This window comes from Mercurialis annua, linkage group LG2, assembly GCF_937616625.2.
Source record: "Mercurialis annua linkage group LG2, ddMerAnnu1.2, whole genome shotgun sequence".
Taxonomy (NCBI): Eukaryota; Viridiplantae; Streptophyta; class Magnoliopsida; order Malpighiales; family Euphorbiaceae; genus Mercurialis; species Mercurialis annua.
Window position 1 is genome coordinate 29,676,249 of NC_065571.1, and position 21,898 is coordinate 29,698,146.

General features: G+C 42.8%; 1 pseudogene; it reads right to left on the reverse strand.

Annotated features, from left to right (window-relative positions):
• Positions 1 to 5,783: 5,783 nt before the first annotated feature.
• Positions 5,784 to 7,597, reverse strand: LOC126668806 (NADH-ubiquinone oxidoreductase chain 1-like; annotated as a pseudogene).
• Positions 7,598 to 21,898: the final 14,301 nt, after the last annotated feature.

The window sequence follows — 21,898 nt, forward strand, 5'->3', positions numbered from 1 at the left end:
TTTAGATAGTGTTATATAAATTACTTTAAATCCCCCCTCCTTCCTGCTTAGGAATCTAGGGCTGCCGTGTTACGAGGGCCGTCCTCCAGCTCTAGTTCACCTCCGGGATAGTATGTATGGATCTTTTAATGGAAAGTAGGGGGAAAAACAGCGGATAAGCGACATGTTACAGAGAGAGCATTGCCTGGCCCAGACTCTTTAAGTCAGTAAAGCCCTATCGATTCAAGCCTTAACGCTAAGCAAAGCCCTAACGCTTTCGCATATCCGTGCGGATGCGCTGTCAATAGAGACTATTCAGCTTTCTGTCGCATATCGGCTGTGCTCTAGCTTATCCGCTGCAAGAAGAGGTTGCATATATAAGAAGAAAATCCACAGCTATTGATATTGAATCCGCAGTTCTGTCATCCGCTGTTCTGCTTGCGAATCCGAAAATAGGGCTAGCTCCCTCAAAGCTATTAAGTCCCAGAGCTCTTATTCCAAGAACTGGTGAGATTCCCTTAACTGCAGATTCAAGAGTCTCGGTTATGAACCCAAAAACAAGAGGAAAGAGAGCACCCTCTTTCTTGGCTCGTATTAAACTCCCTCCCAGAATAGCACAGGCTCTCAAAAAGAAGGAATTCAAATAGCAATTACTCCTTCAAACAAAGGCAGACGGCGGTGTGGAAGGAACCTCCACCGGGACGGGATGGACTGCGCCTTTCAACAAGGAAAAAATGGACTACTTTCTCAAGAAGAGGCTTGCTCACTGGATCAATAAGAAGAGGCACTAGATCATGGGCTTACCCTCGACCTAGGATAGGAGAGATTAAAGTCAAGGTTTTCAATCTGGCTTTCTCACTGGAAGCACTTACCACCTTTATTATTCTGCAATCTACCAAGCCCCGTCTCTCTCTTTTTAGGTCTTCGGCTTCTTTCATAGCACCTTGTAGCATCCCTATCCGGCTTACCACTTTACTTAAAAATGCTGTAAGGGAATGCTTGGTATGAGCTTACCTCTAACTGCTTTAAAGGAATAAGTAAGGCAAACTCAAACCTTTATCCGGCAACTTAAGGAAAAACACTTAAAATGCTACGCCCCTTTCCTTCCATCTTTTTTTTGGTCGGCTACCTAAGCAGTGATCCTTTATTCCAAGCATATTCCCTCTGTAGAATGTAGGATGTCCAGTGGAAAGAAGAAGCAACCTTCATACCTGGAGGTTCTATTATTAAGCATTGGTAGCAAACGAAGGTTTGTAGAGGCTCGACCAACGGTAGAGGAACGAAAGGAAATGGAAAGAGGGTAACCAGAAATGCTGAAGAGATGAAAGCTGCAATGATGCCTTGGATTCCTTATGTGCTCATAGGTGACATGCCACATGAGCTTTCTCATCTCGTTGTAGAGCTGTCAGTTGTACCGGGACTTTGTGAAGATGACAGAAGGCTTGTACAACTGCTCCAAAGGATATTACTGCAAACTTTCAAATTCCACCGGAGCTGGACCAGCTTTGCCTTCAGCTTTTGAACCTGAGAAAGCAGGTTTGCTTTTGAATCTTAGACTTCAACCACAACGACTACATACCTCGCACTAGCTTGAACAGTGCTTGACTTTACGAAAGAAGTTTACGCCTGAGAGATAGAACCAGGTTGGGAAATAGGGTTCTCACCTCCAGAATAACAGGACAAAAAAAACCAGGTGCTTGACTTCTCCAATCACATGTCTTATTAAGCATATGAAAATGGAACCTGTTTGCCCAACAAAAGCTGCTTTCTCCCCAGAAGTAAAGGTCCGAAGGAGTTGAGATTGGCACTTTAGATTGCCTTTTTCTTCGTAATATGCCTATTGGTGAATCAGATGTTCTTCCATTGCCGGCACCAAGCCAAGACTGATTAGCTCGAGTAAAGTGCCCCAATGGCAAGAAGAGACGAAGAAGGTGGGATCTTTTCCTTTAGCTTGGCAGTAGGAATTGTCTATGTCTAAAGGCCTCACCGCAATATTAGAACATCATACAGGAATGGTTGGGAGCTCAGGAATAGGCTTTTTGGAAAGCCAACCAGAAGGCACCCGAGGTATATGGTCCTGACTTACCTGTGCGAATGATGGGTGACCCAGAAAGACGGCAATCATAGAGCTATGGGAATGCTGTTATAGGCTAGGGGAAGAAAGTTAAGTTCGAAAGGTGTTTCAGTTCCCATCTGGATCTCTCCTCTCCTTTCAGTCGAGACTTTCAGTTCCTTTCCCTCTGGTCGAGTGTCTACGCTCTTTGCTTTGAAAGCTTTTTCGTAGGCAGCAAGCAGTGGTAGGCTAGAAGGAAGCGCAGGAACGAAAATTACAGCTTTGATAAAAAAAAGAAAAAGAGAGTCGTTTAGGAACGAAAGTAACTGACTTGTGTATAAGGCAGGAACAGAGTGCTAAGACTATCATGGATTTCCATAAATAGTTAGTAAAACGTTCCGCAGCTCTGCGGTCCATGATGACAAAGAGAAATAGAACGAAAAGATTGACAGCTGCATAAATGACTAGAAATGGGGCTGAAAAATGATTTAATGCATGCACGGCATATCTCGTTGTATCAGTCTTTTTCGCCACATCAGGTTTATGGGAGTCGAACACAATTCTGTTGTCTGCCGAGAACCCCCCAAAAGAACGAGACTACAACGATATAACAAGGGAATTTGCTTTCCATTAATCGAATCTTTTTATAATACGAAATTAGTTCGACCTTTTTTCAGCGGACTGAACATCAGAATAGGGGTGCTAAAAATCGTCTTATTATGCCACTTTTTTTCATATTTATATACAAAATTTAGATTGAGTCCTTTTTGCGGAGCTGGAATTCAAATTCGTCCCAAATTTAGTTGAAACTGATATTATGGCTCACATGTGAGTAGAAGAAGAAAAATAAAATACACAGCAGATTCTGGCCAATTTGGACAGAGAAATAGAGCAACTTAACCGAGAGCTCCTCGAGCTAGATCAGGATTCAGAGGATGATCATCTCTCTGAAAAGGCAGAGCAGTGGGCAGGCAGTATGTTTTCTGACAGGGAGCAAGATTGGAAAGATTTTCGACAAAATGAAGGTTATATAAATAAGAAAATATGGTTTTTTCAGATCTTCCAGAGATTTCTCCAATCCAACCCAACATTCTTGATCTCAACTCAGACGTTCAACTCGTTACTGAATGTGTTATTCCTGAACTTGGAGGTATATGGGGGAATACTTGTAACTGCGTCGAATGAGCAAAGACAAGACCCGAACCCCCTATAAGAACAGTCCTTACTAGCTTAATCTTTTCATTAGATAGAGAAAGTGCATACAAAAACTTCCACTACTCTAAGAAGTCCTAAAAGAAGGAAAGAGGATAGAATAACAACAAGGTCTCAGGGGGATTAAGAATCCAATCCCCCCCCCTTGTTACACCCTAACTCAAAAAGCAGAACTCAATGGTTGTCCTAACTATCCTAATCTTTTTATTACAACCGAATCAACACAACTCTTAAATCGGAGAAGGAGTTGTAACAGCAGGAAGGATGGAAGCCTCCTTAACTAGAATCCAAAAGGAAAGGCTTAAGAGTCCACACAGCGACCAATCGCAAGGAGGGCAGTGAAACTCTTGCTTTATTAGCTGACAACGGAGCAAGGAAGATTGCCGCTTCATCCGCTACTTAAAATAGGCGCTGGAAATATTACATATTCTCACGGGAAAGAGGTTTAGGCTCCTACAAGGTGATTGAATGTGAAAGGAAAGCACTATAAGGCAGCTGAAGGAGAAAGTGAAACTAGAACTCAAATAGTAAGGGAAAGAGAGTACGTAAGTAGCTCAACAAATAGTAAGTAGGGATAAGAAGTAGAAACTTCAGTCAAATATAACAATACATAGTAGATCAAAGAAAGGAAAGTACGTCGTGAGCTGTAGGCAGGAAAGATAAATAGAGCGATTGGTAAGCGGACCCTACAAGGAATTCTTGAGTTTCCGTTTAGTGGGAAGAAGAAAGGGGAAACCACTTCTGATCTTTGCGAGCACGAGTGAGTTATACACTACCTTCCCACCCCGGTCAGAGAGAATTGCGTAAGGGGCGAAGCGTAGGCGGGAACTTGAAGCTTCTCAGTCCTTACTCAACTATCAGTACAGTAAGGCTTCGCTTTCCTCCCCTTTACTTCCCCATCTCTCATTCCTTTTCTTATTTTTCTTCGAGTCCCCTCACTCCATTGCCTAATTACTTGACTGAGACTGAGCTTACCTCCTCCCTTTCTTCTCACTTGACTGGTGAGCTACATACTATCATTGATACATGAAAGAGAAGTAAGGCTGAGAGGAATTAGGCAACTCGCTTGCTTACTTGAGTTCTGAAAGTACCGATTTCCTGATCTTGGAAAAGTCTCTCTACTGTAGATAAACTACTTATACCGGGTATAGTACTGGGACAGGGAACTAGGTGTCTGTAAACTGCCCCTCTTCCTAAACCCGCAGTTAAAGGAGAATGAAGAAAAAGGGCACTCTCCGGGTATCGAGTAGACTCAAATGCCACATCCAAGGAAAGAAATAGGGACTTCAATTGGATAGGCTTTTTACACTAGAACTCTAAAAGAGAGCAAGAGATACATTATATGCCTTACTGTAAGGCACTGGATACCTTTGCCTTTAGGACTTTAACAGAAGAGTCCTTTTTGAATGAATGGCAGGGTTTCCCTTTCAAACAGCAACCAACTACCACTCCAACAGAACAGGCTCGCTTGGAGAAGGAGTGCCACCCACCAGCTATAGAAAAGCAATCTCGAGTGGAGGATTTCTAGCACTCTAGTACTGTTATCTCCCAGGCTCGTTAGCTCCTTGGAGAAGCATAAGAATAACCCTGTAGAGCTTAGAGCGTTCTCCTTCGTTATTACTGGTATTATTGGCATACCTGATAAGATAAGACTCCAGGAGGGTTAGTTTGTTTGGAACAATGGGAGTTCCTTTCGCTTCGCTCAAGTGATTTTCTTCCTTTCCGAAAAACCTCTCTTACACTACTAGTAAGAGGGGGAAGAATGCATATATAAGAGATTCTATCTGAGAACAACACTTTCTTTCACAGACTAAAAAGACTCAAGCTTCAGGCTTGCCCTTGTCTTCATAAAGTCGCTTGGTAGCTTGCTTTCCTAAGAGTTACAGTTACGTTACGGATGCTGGCTTTCCTAGCTAGCTTGACAATTGCTTTGAAATTGGCCTGGAGCTAAAACTACTTTACATATGCTATCTTTTTAGTTGAATTCTTAAGCGGACTTGCTCACAGGAAAAACACTCTTTGACTTAGCAGTGCTTGTAGTATTCGTACTAAAACTCAATTTAGCTCGCACTAATCATTATTTATAGCTTTTTCTTTTTGAACAGGTTATAGTTATAGTCCTATAACGCCCTATACAAAATCTATCATAGAAAAAAGAGGATTATCAAAGTTTTATAACTATGTAATCTTCATCTTCATCATAAGGGTAACCGGGGTAGACGGACTAGTCATATTAACCTCTGGTAAAGAAAGGCCTATTCGAAAGAAAAGGATTTCCCGACTTGAGAGCCTGAAGCCCTAAAGACCAAAGGAGACTGGCTAGAATGGATAGCCTTGGTTGACCCCCACTGACAAAGAAAAAGAATATCTGGTAGCCTTTATTCGACCGGGAGTCCAGGAAAGATTATCCAAGCCGGAGCCTTATGCAATACAGCTGTTTCCGGCCGACGGTGTCCACCTTTTAAGAACCAGATATTGAGGTGTATTTTCCATGGTACTCCGGTCCAGGCCTTACTATAACCAACCTCACAGATCCCACTCAATCTTTTACACCGATGTTTCGTACTCCCTCGACCAGGTCATCATAAGAAAATACTGAAAAATCTTTCCGAAGTGAGAGAAGGAGGGAAGGCGCGCTACAACTAACATAATAGCCAGCGCTAGCTAGCTAGGCTAGCGCGCAATGGCGTTCTCTGAGAGGGGCTACTTTCTTCAAGCTCCACCCAACCTATACAAGGTGCTACTCGCTTTCTCTCAGCCACAAGTGGCTTAAGTAGGGGTCGGCATTCCTACGTGCTCCTCCTTGCCGACCCTTACTTAAGAAGAAAAAAGTAACCTTTGGATGTTGTCGTGACGCTTTGGTTACGAAGATTACGGGGGTCTGGCTTTATGGATGAATTCAGTTAGCGAAAGTCCCTCAAACTCATCAATATCAACAACATGTCGTGACCGGTTAGGCTTGGTCGATTTTGTCAGAAAAGAAAGTAGGTTTCGGGGGTTCATTGATTAGTACACCTCTGGTGCTGGTAAGGTCGGGACCGTGGTGTGGTCGTCCGTCTCAAGTTTGCCGGCCGATAAGATCTCTGAGATTGACCAGACAGCTGGCTTGGTTTGGCTATTCCTTTCTATTGAAAAGGAGTCAGCTGTCCGCGCGAGTCACCTTCTTCTAGGCTCCGCTGGACGACACGGCATTTTAGTTCAAAAAGAAATAGGCCGGCCGTACTTGTGATGGTTCCCAAGGATCCAATATGATACCACTTAGGTCTACGTTGCCACGATATTGATCTATGGAAGCGGGCGGGTAGAAGTTCGGCCCGGTTTTTTTGGTGTCGTAGGGAAGGGATTGACCTTTCTAACGCATATTCAGTCGTACCGGCGTGGCCCCACTGATTTGTTCTCGATCGGAGCATCAAGCAGCGCAACCCGGTTCTACTTGACTAAGCCTCGTGCTCGTCCAAGGAGGGAGTTTGCTTTACCCAACTCCCTTTTTGATAACAAGGCGGAAACCCCCGACCGAACATTCATTAGTTTCGAATGAAGAATGAAGAGTGCCCCAGAAAGCACCTACTCTATCAAAATGAAAAGCGTGACTTTACTAAACAAGCAAGAAAAGCCCTTTACTAATAGAATAGAAGGTAAGGCCGGCTTTCGAGCTGTAGCTTTACAACGACCCTCTTATTAGTAAGATAGGTTGTTTGAGCGCATCTTTCCCCTTTCTATTAGTAAGGTTGTCAAAAGGCTTTCCTCTCTTTTCATTCGCTCAATTTCATCGAGCCTTGAGTTTGATTGCAGGGGCGCCCTATCTATAGTAAGGGGCCTTTTCAATAAGGCTCGTGCTAGGCGCTCACGTTTTTTGGCTTCCCTAAAATCGAATCTTTTTGAAATTGGTAAAGACCCACCCCTTGTTTCAGTCAGAATGAGTCCCCGGGACCCCGGGACATTGGCTTCCGCCAACAGTGGACTATTAAGGATCGCATCCCGCGCATATTCTACATTATAGCCTGCAACTGATTCAGCTTCCGCTTCTGGGAGATCAAACGGAGCTCGATTAGTTTCTGCTAGACAAGAAATGAGGAACATAACCAATACAGGGAACAAGGGAATACCAGACCATATCTGCTTTTGCGCCATGACAATCTCACTCGAATTACGGGAACCTACACATATTAGTACAGTATACCGGGGTCCCCGGCCAGAACCACACGTGCAAGTTTCCCTGCATGTGGCTCGTCTGTGCTTTCCGAGGCGCTACCTGTGACTCAGCATGGTAGAAGGGGGCGGAACTGAACACTTTCGTGTTCAGAGCATTGTCTGAGTGAGTAGGCAGCGCCTACAAAGCTTTGCTTTCTTGAAGAGGCTGAGTTGTTTCCTTTTCGGCGCCCGCCTTTTTCTTTAGGTGTTGGGGCAAGGCAAGCCCCAGGAAAGTCTAGGTTGGCTCCCAGCTCCATCTCGGCCGGCATCCTGCTCTCGAGGGAGTGGAGTCTTGGAGCGAACTACTCATAGCTGTGTTGCCCCAACCCAAGGAAGGGCATTTGGTGAGGAGCATGATTTTGAGGGGCGTGGTTGACAAGCCGAGGCGACTGGACTGGAGTGCTTTCATCAAATGATGCATGTGGGCTAATTGGATCACTGAACTTGGTTCACTTCAGCTAAAAGAAGAAATGCACTGCTTTCTAATTGAATAAGAACAGAAAAAACCTCTCCACCCTTATAGAAGCTATCAATTCGATATTCTTCGGACAAGAACTCGGTTCAAAAGGCAAGACCTTCTTCCTCTTCCCCCAGGGGATGAGAGCTTCAAAGAGCAGGATATGGTGTCTGGTGCAAGTGGACAATTCAATCAATCTGACATTCAATCATATTAACCTAAAAAGCCAACTCGAGGTTTGAAAGTAGTGATGATTGCCTATCAATGGAATTCCCTTCTTCGGGTGGCAAGCCAGGAGCATACTTTCTTTAAATCAAATGGAGAAGTTAACTTAAACTCCTAGTGAATCTGAAGCCTGTTGTCGCTTTGAAGACGTGTGTTCTTCTTTTTTTTCTCTTTTCACGCAAGCTGCACCAATGGGACTTTATAGCTAACTGAAGGGAAGTAACCCGAAGGTACGTAGTTGCTCGAACGAAGTGAGAAAGGACAATTTTTGGTTTTCTTTACATACAAGCTCTTTCGTCGAGATTTGATTGACGAACCTACCCGTGGTAAGCACACCTACCTTAGTCTCAGTAAAACGAAGAAATCCATTCATCAATGGCGCAGCAGAGGGTATAGGTTAAGATCTTACCAGGTACAGCACGTCAGGGTCGCGAAACGCAGATTATCCATGTGCGTTTCGAGATGCTGGCCCTGCCGAGAAGGGCTTGCAAAGGACAGGTGTCCCAGTTAGATGACTTAAGGAGTGGAAAAGAAAACCCGAGGATGCCTCTTGATAGGAGGACTTCCTTGAAGAGCCTGTTTAGCCCCTATTTATGGAAGTAGGGAATCCCCCCCTCTTCTGATTCTGGTTATGCCTTGGGATTGGGACTTGATTTAAGGGAAATGGCATGACATGATGAGTGTTTTGAAGCTATTTCATCTGGCTTGATAACAGCCAATTCCACTAATAAAAAGGATGGGGATTAGGCGGTAAGCGAAGTAACCTCCAGGAACCGTAACCAATGCCTCACCAAAGTCTTTCTAAGCAAAGAGGCGAGATCTTTTAACAGCATCAAAGCATTCGAACGAAGAGGCAGTTCCACGTAGCGCTAATAAGGAAGGGAAGTAGCACGAATTTAGAAAGATTTAGCTATATAGGAGCTATAGAATGAAGTTATTGACTTTCCTCCCCTTTTCTTTTGAGAACCTGAATCAGGACTCTTTTTCTTTTCTTTTCACTAATCCGGACTGAAATAAGCCGGTTAAATATGGATAGAACTGGAGTGACCGAAGAGAAGAGCTCGTACCCGGAAAAAGGTAAGCGAAGAGATCTTTTAATTCTTCTCACTCTTTTAAGATAGCCAGATAGTTAAGAAAGCAGGGCTACGACGAGTGAACAAAGCAAAGAAGGGACCGAAATAAGGCATTGAACTATTCTCTATAGTCCCACTATTTTCTTTCAACTGGTCCTGTTATCTATAGCCGTGCCTCGGAACAGCAAAAAGCAAGACGTAGTGCTTTTACAGCGAGTCTAATAGCTCTCTCTTTCGCAAAGCATACTTATTGTTTTCTATCCGGTCTTCTCTCTTTCCTGATCTAAACCCGTTCATTGGTTACTTAGGCTACTGTTATCACCCTTTGTTTACGGAATGCTTTCGCCAGGCAAGTCATTCAATCTCCAATTCTGCCTCATCCGGATCATAGCGAAAAAGACCAGCTTCTTTCCCTGTTCTCTCGGCATAACCGGTCTTCGCTTTTCCTGTTCACGACTCCGACCTTCTTTCATCAGCTGTTCTTGCTAACGTCTTCACTTGAAATGAAAGGGAGAGAAGGAACCCGAGCCAACAAGTCGTTCGGTTAGAAAGCGCTAACCTTACCCTCCAACCAGTGCTAGTTTGGTTACGTCCACCAAACAGGCAAGGGGAATCTCTCATTAAAGTGCAAGCTATTCAGTAAGCAATCCAGTTATTGAGAAAGTCAGTGAAGCCCTTTTGCTTGCGGAAACTTGAGGGGCTTATGAGGCTCAAATTGCCTTCGGCTGGATCGTCTTCCCTAGAAAATGGCACTCCAACTTCCAACGACATGTAGGGGAACTTTGCTTAAATGCCTTAAGAATCTGAATAGTATTCCATCTTCCACTACAAGGGAAAGATAAAGAAACGGTTATACAAAGGCAATCACATAGCCTACTACCGACATGAAAGGAGGGGAACTCAAATGCTACCCTCTTATCTAGCTGTACTAGCTCGTCCTCCCAAGGTCTCTTCTTTTTAGACCTAAGATAAAGACATCTATCTCTTTCACAAGGAAAGAGATTCTCCGCTTTCACCCCCTTCCCCTTTGAAGATCAAGGAACAGAGATGACTACTATCCCTCTTAACTGGGGACTGATCTTACCCCGGGACTGGGATTGCGACTAGCAACTACTGAATATTTCATCTGCAACGAAGATTCTTCTTGCAACCGATAGATGACAAGTTATTTGCCTTTATTCTCCAGTTTCAAATGCTCGACTCGTTCAAAAATCGACTACTGAATTAGCTTTCTCCGCTTAAAGTCGATAACAGGGAGTAGTCAAAATCCGATCTAGGCGGTCCCTCATCGAGGAAAGAAAGTAGCATTCGATGAAATTTTTTATCGCCATCGATCAGCATATGACATAAATAAGATACCCATTTCAGTCAATAGGCCTCACCCGGCTAAGGATGCGGACGGGGCAGAGAATGGCTTTTTATTTCCTTGTTTCGGTGCCATAAAGACCCTCTTCTTCTTCGCGTGAGGCTTTTATAGATAGAACCATCACAGTTAAGGCTGAAGAATCCCAGGCAGCCAACGACATCAGGTAGCTTCTTTGGTTGTTAGTCTTGCTGAAAGACCCCAAGCCTCTAGAATGAACTGATCATATTGATGATACGAAACTCATAACAGTAGGCAGCCGGAGATGCATCAGAATGAATAATTGTTTGCGTAGGCTACTAACGCCAAATAAAAGGAATAAAAATTGTCATCAGTTGATTAGCAGGAACTAGCTAGAATAGCCATTGCCTATGGGAAGAGTAGGATCAGGCAGGCCAAAAGTCTTAAGTCTGATTCTCAGATACTGGAAACCTTATGATTTAATAGTTCACTGGTGCTTGTTGTTTAACTGGATCTACTGAAAGCACTCAATCTTTATCTGAATCTGTAACAATCGGATATGCTTCTCACGCCACTGGCGATGGAAAAATCACTCTATCTACTAATGATCTTACTCGTGCTTCCTTCGCCAAACATTTTGTCTACTCCCGTTGCTTCTTTTCTCGGATTCTCATCTCCTGACCCTTCCAAGCTATCAGCGGATAGTTGAGTTTCCGCTCCTTTTACAAGGACAGCTTCTCCTTTAACACACCTTATTTCAATAGGATGTTCGATTCACCTCTATTCCCTACACAGGTTTGTAGGTTTCTCTCTCGATGGGCTTTTTGCGAAACTATTCATCGATCAAAATAGAATGTTCGCCCTCAACCTTCAGATGATTCTTAGATTCGTATTCTTAAACAAGAGACACCTCGTTTAGCTCCTTATTAAAGGTCTTACTCTTATCCCTCTTAGGCTACTTATGCCCAGGAGAACTCCTATGGGTCCCTTATGTAAGGGAGACATTCTGGGTATGAAATTGTTCTATCTTCTTAGGACGTTTATTACGATTATTAAAGGTATCTAGAAATGGTATTAGCCCCCTATTCACTATGCCCTTTCTTATAAGAGCCTATGATATAGGCGAAAAACGGAGTAAGATGAGTCAAAGTCCCTTCGTAGGAAAAGGGTGAATGGAATACTCTATACTCTAGAGGAGATTACTCGTACTTGCTCACAGAGAACTCAAAATAGCCGACAGGCAACTCAACTTACACTGGCCTAGCTTTGCTTTCCTTACATTATTAATAGTATAAGGGGCGTAGCGTAGGAATGAAACCGTTTTCATTTCAGGAGTTTGAGGCAGTTGCCTGTTCCGATCTAAGGGCATCTCATTAAAATACTAGTTGAGGTAGCATTGGCTAACCGGGCTAAGACAAGACCAAAAGGATAGGGTTTTAGGTATACCGAAGGTGTAGGCTAACGCTTTTACTTCAAGTAGGAGCCATAAGGACTTAACACTATAGACATATAAATAACAAGATTTTCCTACGGCTTCTGCTTATAAGCTCCTAAAGCAATAAGTTCTTAGTGGCAGTGGCCTATGGATAAGCGGTTATTATAGGGATAGGGATGTCATATGAGCATAACTGTACTAATGTTACTATAAGTCATCTTAGGAAGGCGAAGCAATAAGAAGGGTTCTGACTAGAACGAGTATGGGAGGGGTTACTTGGCTAGATCGAGAGAGTAAGGGTAGGGAAGCTAGACTTAATAGAGAGAGTCTGGGTAGTTTTGCTCTACTTCCTTGATATAGTTTTGGGGTTAGAAAAACTCTCTTTATAGTCTGGGGTGAAAGGAAAGAAAAGCTTCTCAATAAGACTTTCTTTCTTATTGAGAAGTGAAAGGTACTGAAAGTCTCGAATGAAAAGAAAAGAGAGGAAAGCACTGAACCCTACTTCTGTTTCACTTGCAAACATTCTGGCTAGAGCACCTTCCTTTTTTAGGAGTTACAGTCTAGCTTAAGTAGTAGTAGAGACAGACTTGGTCGCATCTATCTATTTGTTTCAGATGAGCCTTCATTTCATAGATCTTTCATTCAGAGAATGAACTGCCAGAATTCCTCTATAAAAAGGGTTCATGTGACAGTCTTACCTTTTGAACACTGGATAAGTAAGCGAAAGAGTCAACAAATGTTTGCTTCGGCCCATGAGCATATAAGTGACCGTAGGAAGAAAACTCCTGGTCCTTCACAGCAACAAGGCCTCGAGCAGGTAGAATTAGCAACTATAAGAAAAATGGAAAGTCTTAGTGTCAGGTGCATCTTTAGGGTTCTTTTTCCGAGGTGATAAAACAAAGTAAGAGATGGGACTTATAAAGGAAAAATTGGATATATTACGGCATGGGAATGGAATGAATATAAAATAGAAAGAGATCCTTTTAAAAATGACCTTACAAGGGTTTAAGTCGCTATTCAAAGATGGAAAAAAGTAAGTAAAGGCTTTGGTAGTTTTCAGGTCATGGAAAATAGAGTGCCTTTCTCACCCGAAACCCAAAAGAAAAGCAGTCCGATTGATACGTCGATTTCGATTCGCTTGCCTCAAAGTCGGGCATTAGGCCATTACTGATGTTGATTCGAAGGAAGAAGGATCAGTGAGTAACATCTTCTTCTTTCATCTGGCACCACATTGCTTTATAGTCAGATAGGAGCCTTCCTAACTAACCATAGGAAGGTTCAAATCCGGATCTCTCAATAGGTAGGACTATGTCACGCACGAATTCATGTTCTCAATCCCAGCTGTAGTCTTATCTACTGTGAATGCGTAGTCGAACCGTACTGTGTATCGAAACGAAAAGAATGCATTGGATTTTTTCTCGCTCGGAGTAAGGACAAAGCAGGAGATCAGAAAGAAGATAGAAAGTCAAATAGCTTATTGGGCTGCAGCTAAGAGCAAAAGTAATAGGGACAGCGTGGGCCCTATGACTATCATCAAAGTACAGATGAAAATGCGTAGGCAAGAGATCCCTAGTCTTAGAGCTAGGAGTTTACTTTCACAGTGAGATAGACGTGTAACATAAATAATTAAAGAAAGCGATAGCGCTAGAAGGAAGACTACTAGATTGAGGAGTTGGGGAAACATACTCTTTTCTTACGAATTCTATTTACTAGAGGTTACGCTTGAACGTCATAGTCTTTTTGCGAGTCACCGACATCAACACTAACTTCAGCTTAGAAGATTGACTTTCTCAACATATTTTGGGTAGTTTCAAAGGTAGTTTACTTGCTTACTTGTTAAGGAAAGGAGAACTGCTATTGAATCAGCTGCTACTTGTGGTAGTACTTCATTTCCTTTATCTACAGATTGCTAGTAGTGAGGATAGCCTTTTAGATAGTGTTATATAAATTACTTTAAATCCCCCCTCCTTCCTGCTTAGGAATCTAGGGCTGCCGTGTTACGAGGGCCGTCCTCCAGCTCTAGTTCACCTCCGGGATAGTATGTATGGAGCTTTTAATGGAAAGTAGGGGGAAAAACAGCGGATAAGCGACATGTTACAGAGAGAGCATTGCCTGGCCCAGACTCTTTAAGTCAGTAAAGCCCTATCGATTCAAGCCTTAACGCTAAGCAAAGCCCTAACGCTTTCGCATATCCGTGCGGATGCGCTGTCAATAGAGACTATTCAGCTTTCTGTCGCATATCGGCTGTGCTCTAGCTTATCCGCTGCAAGAAGAGGTTGCATATATAAGAAGAAAATCCACAGCTATTGATATTGAATCCGCAGTTCTGTCATCCGTTGTTCTGCTTGCGAATCCGAAAATAGGGCTAGCTCCCTCAAAGCTATTAAGTCCCAGAGCTCTTATTCCAAGAACTGGTGAGATTCCCTTAACTGCAGATTCAAGAGTCTCGGTTATGAACCCAAAAACAAGAGGAAAGAGAGCACCCTCTTTCTTGGCTCGTATTAAACTCCCTCCCAGAATAGCACAGGCTCTCAAAAAGAAGGAATTCAAATAGCAATTACTCCTTCAAACAAAGGCAGACGGCGGTGTGGAAGGAACCTCCACCGGGACGGGATGGACTGCGCCTTTCAACAAGGAAAAAATGGACTACTTTCTCAAGAAGAGGCTTGCTCACTGGATCAATAAGAAGAGGCACTAGATCATGGGCTTACCCTCGACAGGAGAGATTAAAGTCAAGGTTTTCAATCTGGCTTTCTCACTGGAAGCACTTACCACCTTTATTATTCTGCAATCTACCAAGCCCCGTCTCTCTCTTTTTAAGTCTTCGGCTTCTTTCATAGCACCTTGTAGCATCCCTATTCGGCTTACCACTTTACTTAACAAGGGCTGTAAGGGAATGCTTGGTATGAGCTTAACTCTAACTGCTTTAAAGGAATAAGTAAGGCAAACTCAAACCTTTATCCGGCAACTTAAGGAAAAGCACTTAAAATGCTACGCCCCTTTCCTTCCATCTTTTTTTTGGTCGGCTACCTAAGCGGTGATCCTTTATTCCAAGCATATTCCCTCTGTAGAATGTAGGATGTCCAGTGGAAAGAAGAAGCAACCTTCATAGCTGGAGGTTCTATTATTAAGAATTGGTAGCAAACGAAGGTTTGCAGAGGCTCGACCAACGGTAGAGGAACGAAAGGAAATGGAAAGAGGGTAACCAGAAATGCTGAAGAGATTAAAGCTGCAATGATGCCTTGGATTCCTTATGTGCTCATAGGTGACATGCCACATGAGCTTTCTCATCTCGTTGTAGAGCTGTCAGTTGTACCGGGACTTTGTGAAGATGACAGAAGGCTTGTACAACTGCTCCAAAGGATATTGCTGCAAACTTTCAAATTCCACCGGAGCTGGACCAGCTTCGCCTTCAGCTTTTGAACCTGAGAAAGCAGGTTTGCTTTTGAATCTTAGACTTCAACCACAGCGACTACATACCTCGCACTAGCTTGAACAGTGCTTGACTTTACGAAAGAAGTTTACGCCTGAGAGATAGAACCAGGTTGGGAAATAGGGTTCTCACCTCCGGAATAACAGGACAAAAAAAACCAGGTGCTTGACTTCTCCAGTCACATGTCTTATTAAGCATATGAAAATGGAACCTGTTTGCCCAACAAAAGCTGCTTTCTCCCAGAAGTAAAGGTCCAAAGGAGTTGAGATTGGCACATTAGATTGCCTTTTTCTTCGTAATATGCCTATTGGTGAATCAGATGTTCTTCCATTGCCGGCACCAAGCCAAGACTGATTAGCTCGAGTAAAGTGCCCCAATGGCAAGAAGAGACGAAGAAGGTGGGATCTTTTCCTTTAGCTTGGCAGTAGGAATTGTCTATGTCTAAAGGCCTCACCGCAATATTAGAACATCATACAGGAATGGTTGGGAGCTCAGGAATAGGCTTTTTGGAAAGCCAACCAGAAGGCACCCGAGGTATATGGTCCTGACTTACCTGTGCGAATGATGGGTGACCCAGAAAGACGGCAGGCATAGAGCTATGGGAATGCTGTCATAGGCTAGGGGAAGAAAGTTAAGTTCGAAAGGTGTTTCAGTTCCCATCTGGATCTCTCCTCTCCTTTCAGTCGAGACTTTCAGTTCCTTTCCCTCTTGTCGAGTGTCTACGCTCTTTGCTTTGAAAGCTTTTTCGTAGGCAGCAAGCAGTGGTAGGCTAGAAGGAAGCGCAGGAACGAAAATTACAGCTTTGATAAAAAAAGAAAAAGAGAGTCGTTTAGGAACGAAAGTAACTGACTTGTGTATAAGGCAGGAACAGAGTGCTAAGACTATCATGGATTTCCATAAATAGTTAGTAAAACGTTCCGCAGCTCTGCGGTCCATGATGACAAAGAGAAATAGAACGAAAAGATTGACAGGTGCATAAATGACTAGAAATGGGGCTGAAAAATGATTTAATGCATGCACGGCATATCTCGTTGTATCAGTCTTTTTCGCCACATCGGGTTTATGGGAGTCGAACACAATTCTGTTGTCTGCCGAGAACCCCCCAAAAGAACGAGACTACAACGATATAACAAGGGAATTTGCTTTCCATTAATCGAATCTTTTTATAATACGAAATTAGTTCGACCTTTTTTCAGTGGACTGAACATCAGAATAGGGGTGCTAAAAAGCGTCTTATTATGCCACTTTTTTTCATATTTATATACAAAATTTAGATTGAGTCCTTTTTGCGGAGCTGGAATTCAAATTCGTCCCAAATTTAGTTGAATCTGATAATATGGCTCACATATGGGTAAAAGAAGAAAAATAAAATACACAGCAGATTCTGGCCAATTTGGACAGAGAAATAGAGCAACTTAACCGAGAGCTCCTCGAGCTAGATCAGGATTCACAGGATGATCATCTCTTTGAAAAGGCAGAACAGTGGGCAGGCAGTATGTTTTCTGACAGGGAGCAAGATTGGAAAGATTTTCGACAAAATGAAGGTTATATAAATAAGAAAATATGGTTTTTTCAGATATTCCAGAGATTTCTCCAATCCAACCCAACATTCTTGATCTCAACTCAGACGTTCAACTAGTTACTGAATGTGTTATTCCTGAACTTGGAGGTATATGGGGGAATACTTGTAACTGCGGCGAATGAGCAAAGACAAGACCCGAACCCCCCCTATAAGAACAGTCCTTACTAGTTTAATCTTTTCATTAGATATAGAAAGTGCATACAAAAACTTCCACTACTCTAAGAAGTCCTAAAAGAAGGAAAGAGGATAGAATAACAACAAGGTCTCAGGGGGATTAAGAATCCAATCCCCCCCCCCCTGTTACACCCTAACTCAAAAAGCAGAACTCAATGGTTGTCCTAACTATCCTAATCTTTTTATTACAACCGAATCAACACAACTCTTAAATCGGAGAAGGAGTTGTAACAGCAAGAAGGATGGAAGCCTCCTTAACTAGAACCCAAAATGAAAGGCTTAAGAGTCCACACAGCGATCAATAGCAGGGAGGGCAATGAAACTCTTGCTTTATTAGCTGACAACGAAGCAAGGAAGATTGCCGCTTCATCCGCTACTGAAAATTGGCGCTGGAAATATTACATATTCTCACGGGAAAGAGGTTCAGGCTCCTACAAGGAGATTGAATGTGAAAGGAAAGCACTATAAGGCAGCTGAAGGAGAAGTGAAAATAGAACTCAAATAGTAAGGGAAAGAGAGTACGTAAGTAGCTCAACAGAATGTAAGTAGGGATAAGAAGTAGAAACTTCAGTCAAATATAACAATACATTGTAGATCAAAGAAAGGAAAGTACGTCGTGAACTGTAGGCAGGAAAGATAAAATAGAGCGATTGGTAAGCGGACCCTACAAGGAATTCTTGAGTTTCCGTTTAGTGGGAAGAAGAAAGGGGAAACCACTTCTGATCTTTGCGAGCACGAGTGAGTTATACACTACCTTCCCACCCCGGTCAGAGGGAATTGCATAAGGGGCGAAGCGTAGGCGGGAACTTGAAGCTTCTCAGTCCTTACTCAACTATCAGTACAGTAAGGCTTCGGTTTCCTCCCCTTTACTTCCCCATCTCTCATTCCTTTTCTTATTTTTCTTCGAGTCCCCTCACTCCATTGCCTAATTACTTGACTGAGACTGAGCTTACCTCCTCCCTTTCTTCTCACTTGACTGGTGAGCTACTTACTATCATTGATACATGAAAGAGAAGTAAGGCTGAGAGGAATTAGGCAACTCGCTTGCTTACTTGAGTTCTGAAAGTACCGATTTCCTGATCTCGGAAAAGTCTCTCTGCTGTAGATAAACTACTTATACCGGGTATAGTACTGGGACAGGGAACTAGGTGTCTGTAAACTGCCCCTCTTCCTAAACCCGCGGTTAAAGGAGAATGAAGAAAAAGGGCACTCTCCGGGTATCGAGTAGACTCAAATGCCACATCCAAGGAAAGAAATAGGGACTTCAATTGGATAGGCTTTTTACACTAGAACTCTAAAAGAGAGTAAGAGATACATTATATGCCTTACTGTAAGGCACTGGATACCTTTGCCTTTAGGACTTTAACAGAAGAGTCCTTTTTGAATGAATGGCAGGGTTTCCCTTTCAAACAGCAACCAACTACCACTCCAACAGAACAGGCTCGCTTGGAGAAGGAGTGCCACCCACCAGCTATAGAAAAGCAATCTCGAGTGGAGGATTTCTAGCACTCTAGTACTGTTATCTGCCAGGCTCGTTAGCTCCTTGGAGAAGCATAAGAATAACCCATGTAGAGCTCAGAGTGTTCTCCTTCGTTATTACTGGTATTATTGGCATACCTGATAAGATAAGACTCCAGGAGGGTTAGTTCGTTTGGAACAATGGGAGTTCCTTTCGCTTCGCTCAAGTGATTTTCTTCCTTTCCGAAAAAACTCTCTTACACTACTAGTAAGAGGGGGAAGAATGCATATATAAGAGATTCTATCTGAGAACAACACTTTCATTCACAGACTAAAAAGACTCAAGCTTCAGGCTTGCCCTTGTCTTCAAAAAGTCGCTTGGTAGCTTGCTTTCCTAAGAGTTACAGTTACGTTACGGATGCTGGCTTTCCTAGCTAGCTTGACAATTGCTTTGAAATTGGCCTGGAGCTAAAACTACTTTACATATGCTATCTTTTTAGTTGAATTCTTAAGCGGATTTGGTCACAGGAAAAACACTCTTTGACTTAGCAGTGCTTGTAGTATTCGTACTTATACTCAATTTAGCTCGCACTAATCATTATTTATAGCTTTTTCTTTTTGAACAGGTTATAGTTATAGTCCTATAACGCCCTATACAAAATCTATCATAGAAAAAAGAGGATTATCAAAGTTTTATAACTATGTAATCTTCATCTTCATCATAAGGGTAACCGGGGTAGACGGACTAGTCATATTAACCTCGGGTAAAGAAAGGCCTATTCGAAAGAAAAGGATTTCCCGACTTGAGAACCTGAAGCCCTAAAGACCAAATGAGTCTGGCTAGAATGGATAGCCTTGGTTGACCCCCCACTGACAAAGAAAAAGAATATCTGGTAGCCTTTATTCGACCGGGAGTCCAGGAAAGATTATCCAAGCCGGATCCTTATGCAATACAGCTGTTTCCGGCCGACGGTGTCCACCTTTTAAGAACCAGATATTGAGGTGTATTTTCCATGGTACTCCAGTCCAGGCCTTACTATTACCAACCTCACAGATCCCACTCAATCTTTTACACCGAAAGAGTCAACAAATGTTTGCTTCGGCCCATGAGCATATAAGTGACCGTAGGAAGAAAACTCCTGTCCTTCACAGCAACAAGGCCTCGAGCAGGTAGAATTAGCAACTATAAGAAAAATCGAAAGTCTTAGTGTCAAGTGCATCTTTAGGGCTCTTTTTCCGAGGTGATAAAACAAAGTAAGAGATGGGACTTATAAAGAAAAAATTGGATATATTACGGCATGGGAATGGAATGAATATAAAATAGAAAAAGATCCTTATAAAAATGACCTTAAAGGGGTTTAAGTCGCTATTCAAAGATGGAAAAAAGTAAGTAAAGGCTTTGGTAGTTTTCAGGTAATGGAAAATAGAGTGCCTTTCTCACCCAAAACCCAAAAGAAAAGCAGTCCGATTGATACGTCGATTTCGATTCGCTTGCCTCAAAGACGGGCATTAGGCCACTACTGATGTTGATTCGAAGGAAGAAGGATCAGTGAGTAACATCTTCTTCTTTCATCTGGCACCACATTGCTTTATAGTCAGATAGGAGCCTTCCTAACTAACCATAGGAAGGTTCAAATCCGGATCTCTCAATAGGTAGGACTATGTCACGCACGAATTCATGTTCTCAATCCCAGCTGTAGTCTTATCTACTGTGAATGCGTAGTCGAACCGTACTGTGTATCGAAACGAAAAGAATGCATTGGATTTTTTCTCGCTCGGAGTAAGGACAAAGCAGGAGATCAGAAAGAAGATAGAAAGTCAAATAGCTTATTGGGCTGCAGCTAAGAGCAAAAGTAATAGGGACAGCGTGGGCCCTATGACTATCATCAAAGTACAGATGAAAATGCGTAGGCAAGAGATCCCTAGTCTTAGAGCTAGGAGTTTACTTTCACAGTGAGATAGACGTGTAACATAAATAATTAAAGAAAGCGATAGCGCTAGAAGGAAGACTACTAGATTGAGGAGTTGGGGAAACATACTCTTTTCTTACGAATTCTATTTACTAGAGGTTACGCTTGAACGTCATAGTCTTTTTGCGAGTCACCGACATCAACACTAACTTCAGCTTAGAAGGTTGACTTTCTCAACATATTTTGGGTAGTTTCAAAGGTAGTTTACTTGCTTACTTGTTAAGGAAAGGAGAACTGCTATTGAATCAGCTGCTACTTGTGGTAGTACTGCATTTCCTTTATCTACAGATTGCTAGTAGTGAGGATAGCCTTTTAGATAGTGTTATATAAATTACTCTAAATCCCCCCTCCTTCCTGCTTAGGAATCTAGGGCTGCCGTGTTACGAGGGCCGTCCTCCAGCTCTAGTTCACCTCCGGGATAGTATGTATGGAGCTTTTAATGGAAAGTAGGGGGGAAAAACAGCGGATAAGCGACATGTTACAGAGAGAGCATTGCCTGGCCCAGACTCTTTAAGTCAGTAAAGCCCTATCGATTCAAGCCTTATCGCTAAGCAAAACCCTAACGCTTTCGCATATCCGTGCGGATGCACTGTCAATAGAGACTATTCTGCTTTCTATCGCATATCGGCTGTGCTCTAGCTTATCCGCTGCAAGAAGAGGTTGCATATATAAGAAGAAAATCCACAGCTATTTATATTGAATCCGTAGTTCTGTCATCCGTTGTTCTGCTTGCGAATCCAAAAATAGGGCTAGCTCCCTCAAAGCTATTAAGTCCCAGAGCTCTTATTCCAAGAACTGGTGAGATTCTCTTAACTGCAGATTCAAAAGTCTCGGTTATGAACCCAAAAACAAGAGGAAAGAGAGCACCCTCTTTCTTGGCTCGTATTAAACTCCCTCCCAGAATAGCACAGGATCTCAAAAAGAAGGAATTCAAATAGCAATTACTCCTTCAAACAAAGGCAGACGGCGGTGTGGAAGGAACCTCCACCGGGACGAGATGGACTGCGCCTTTCAACAAGGAAAAAATGGACTACTTTCTCAAGAAGAGGCTTGCTCGCTGGATCAATAAGAAGAGGCACTAGATCATGGGATTACCCTCGACCTAGGATAGGAGAGATTAAAGTCAAGGTTTTCAATCTGGCTTTCTCACTGGAAGCACTTACCACCTTTATTATTCTGCAATCTACCAAGCCCCGTCTCTCTCTTTTTAAGTCTTCGGCTTCTTTCATAGCACCTTGTAGCATCCCTATCCGGCTTACCACTTTACTTAACAAGGGCTGTAAGGGAATGCTTGGTATGAGCTTAACTCTAACTGCTTCAAAGGAATAAGTA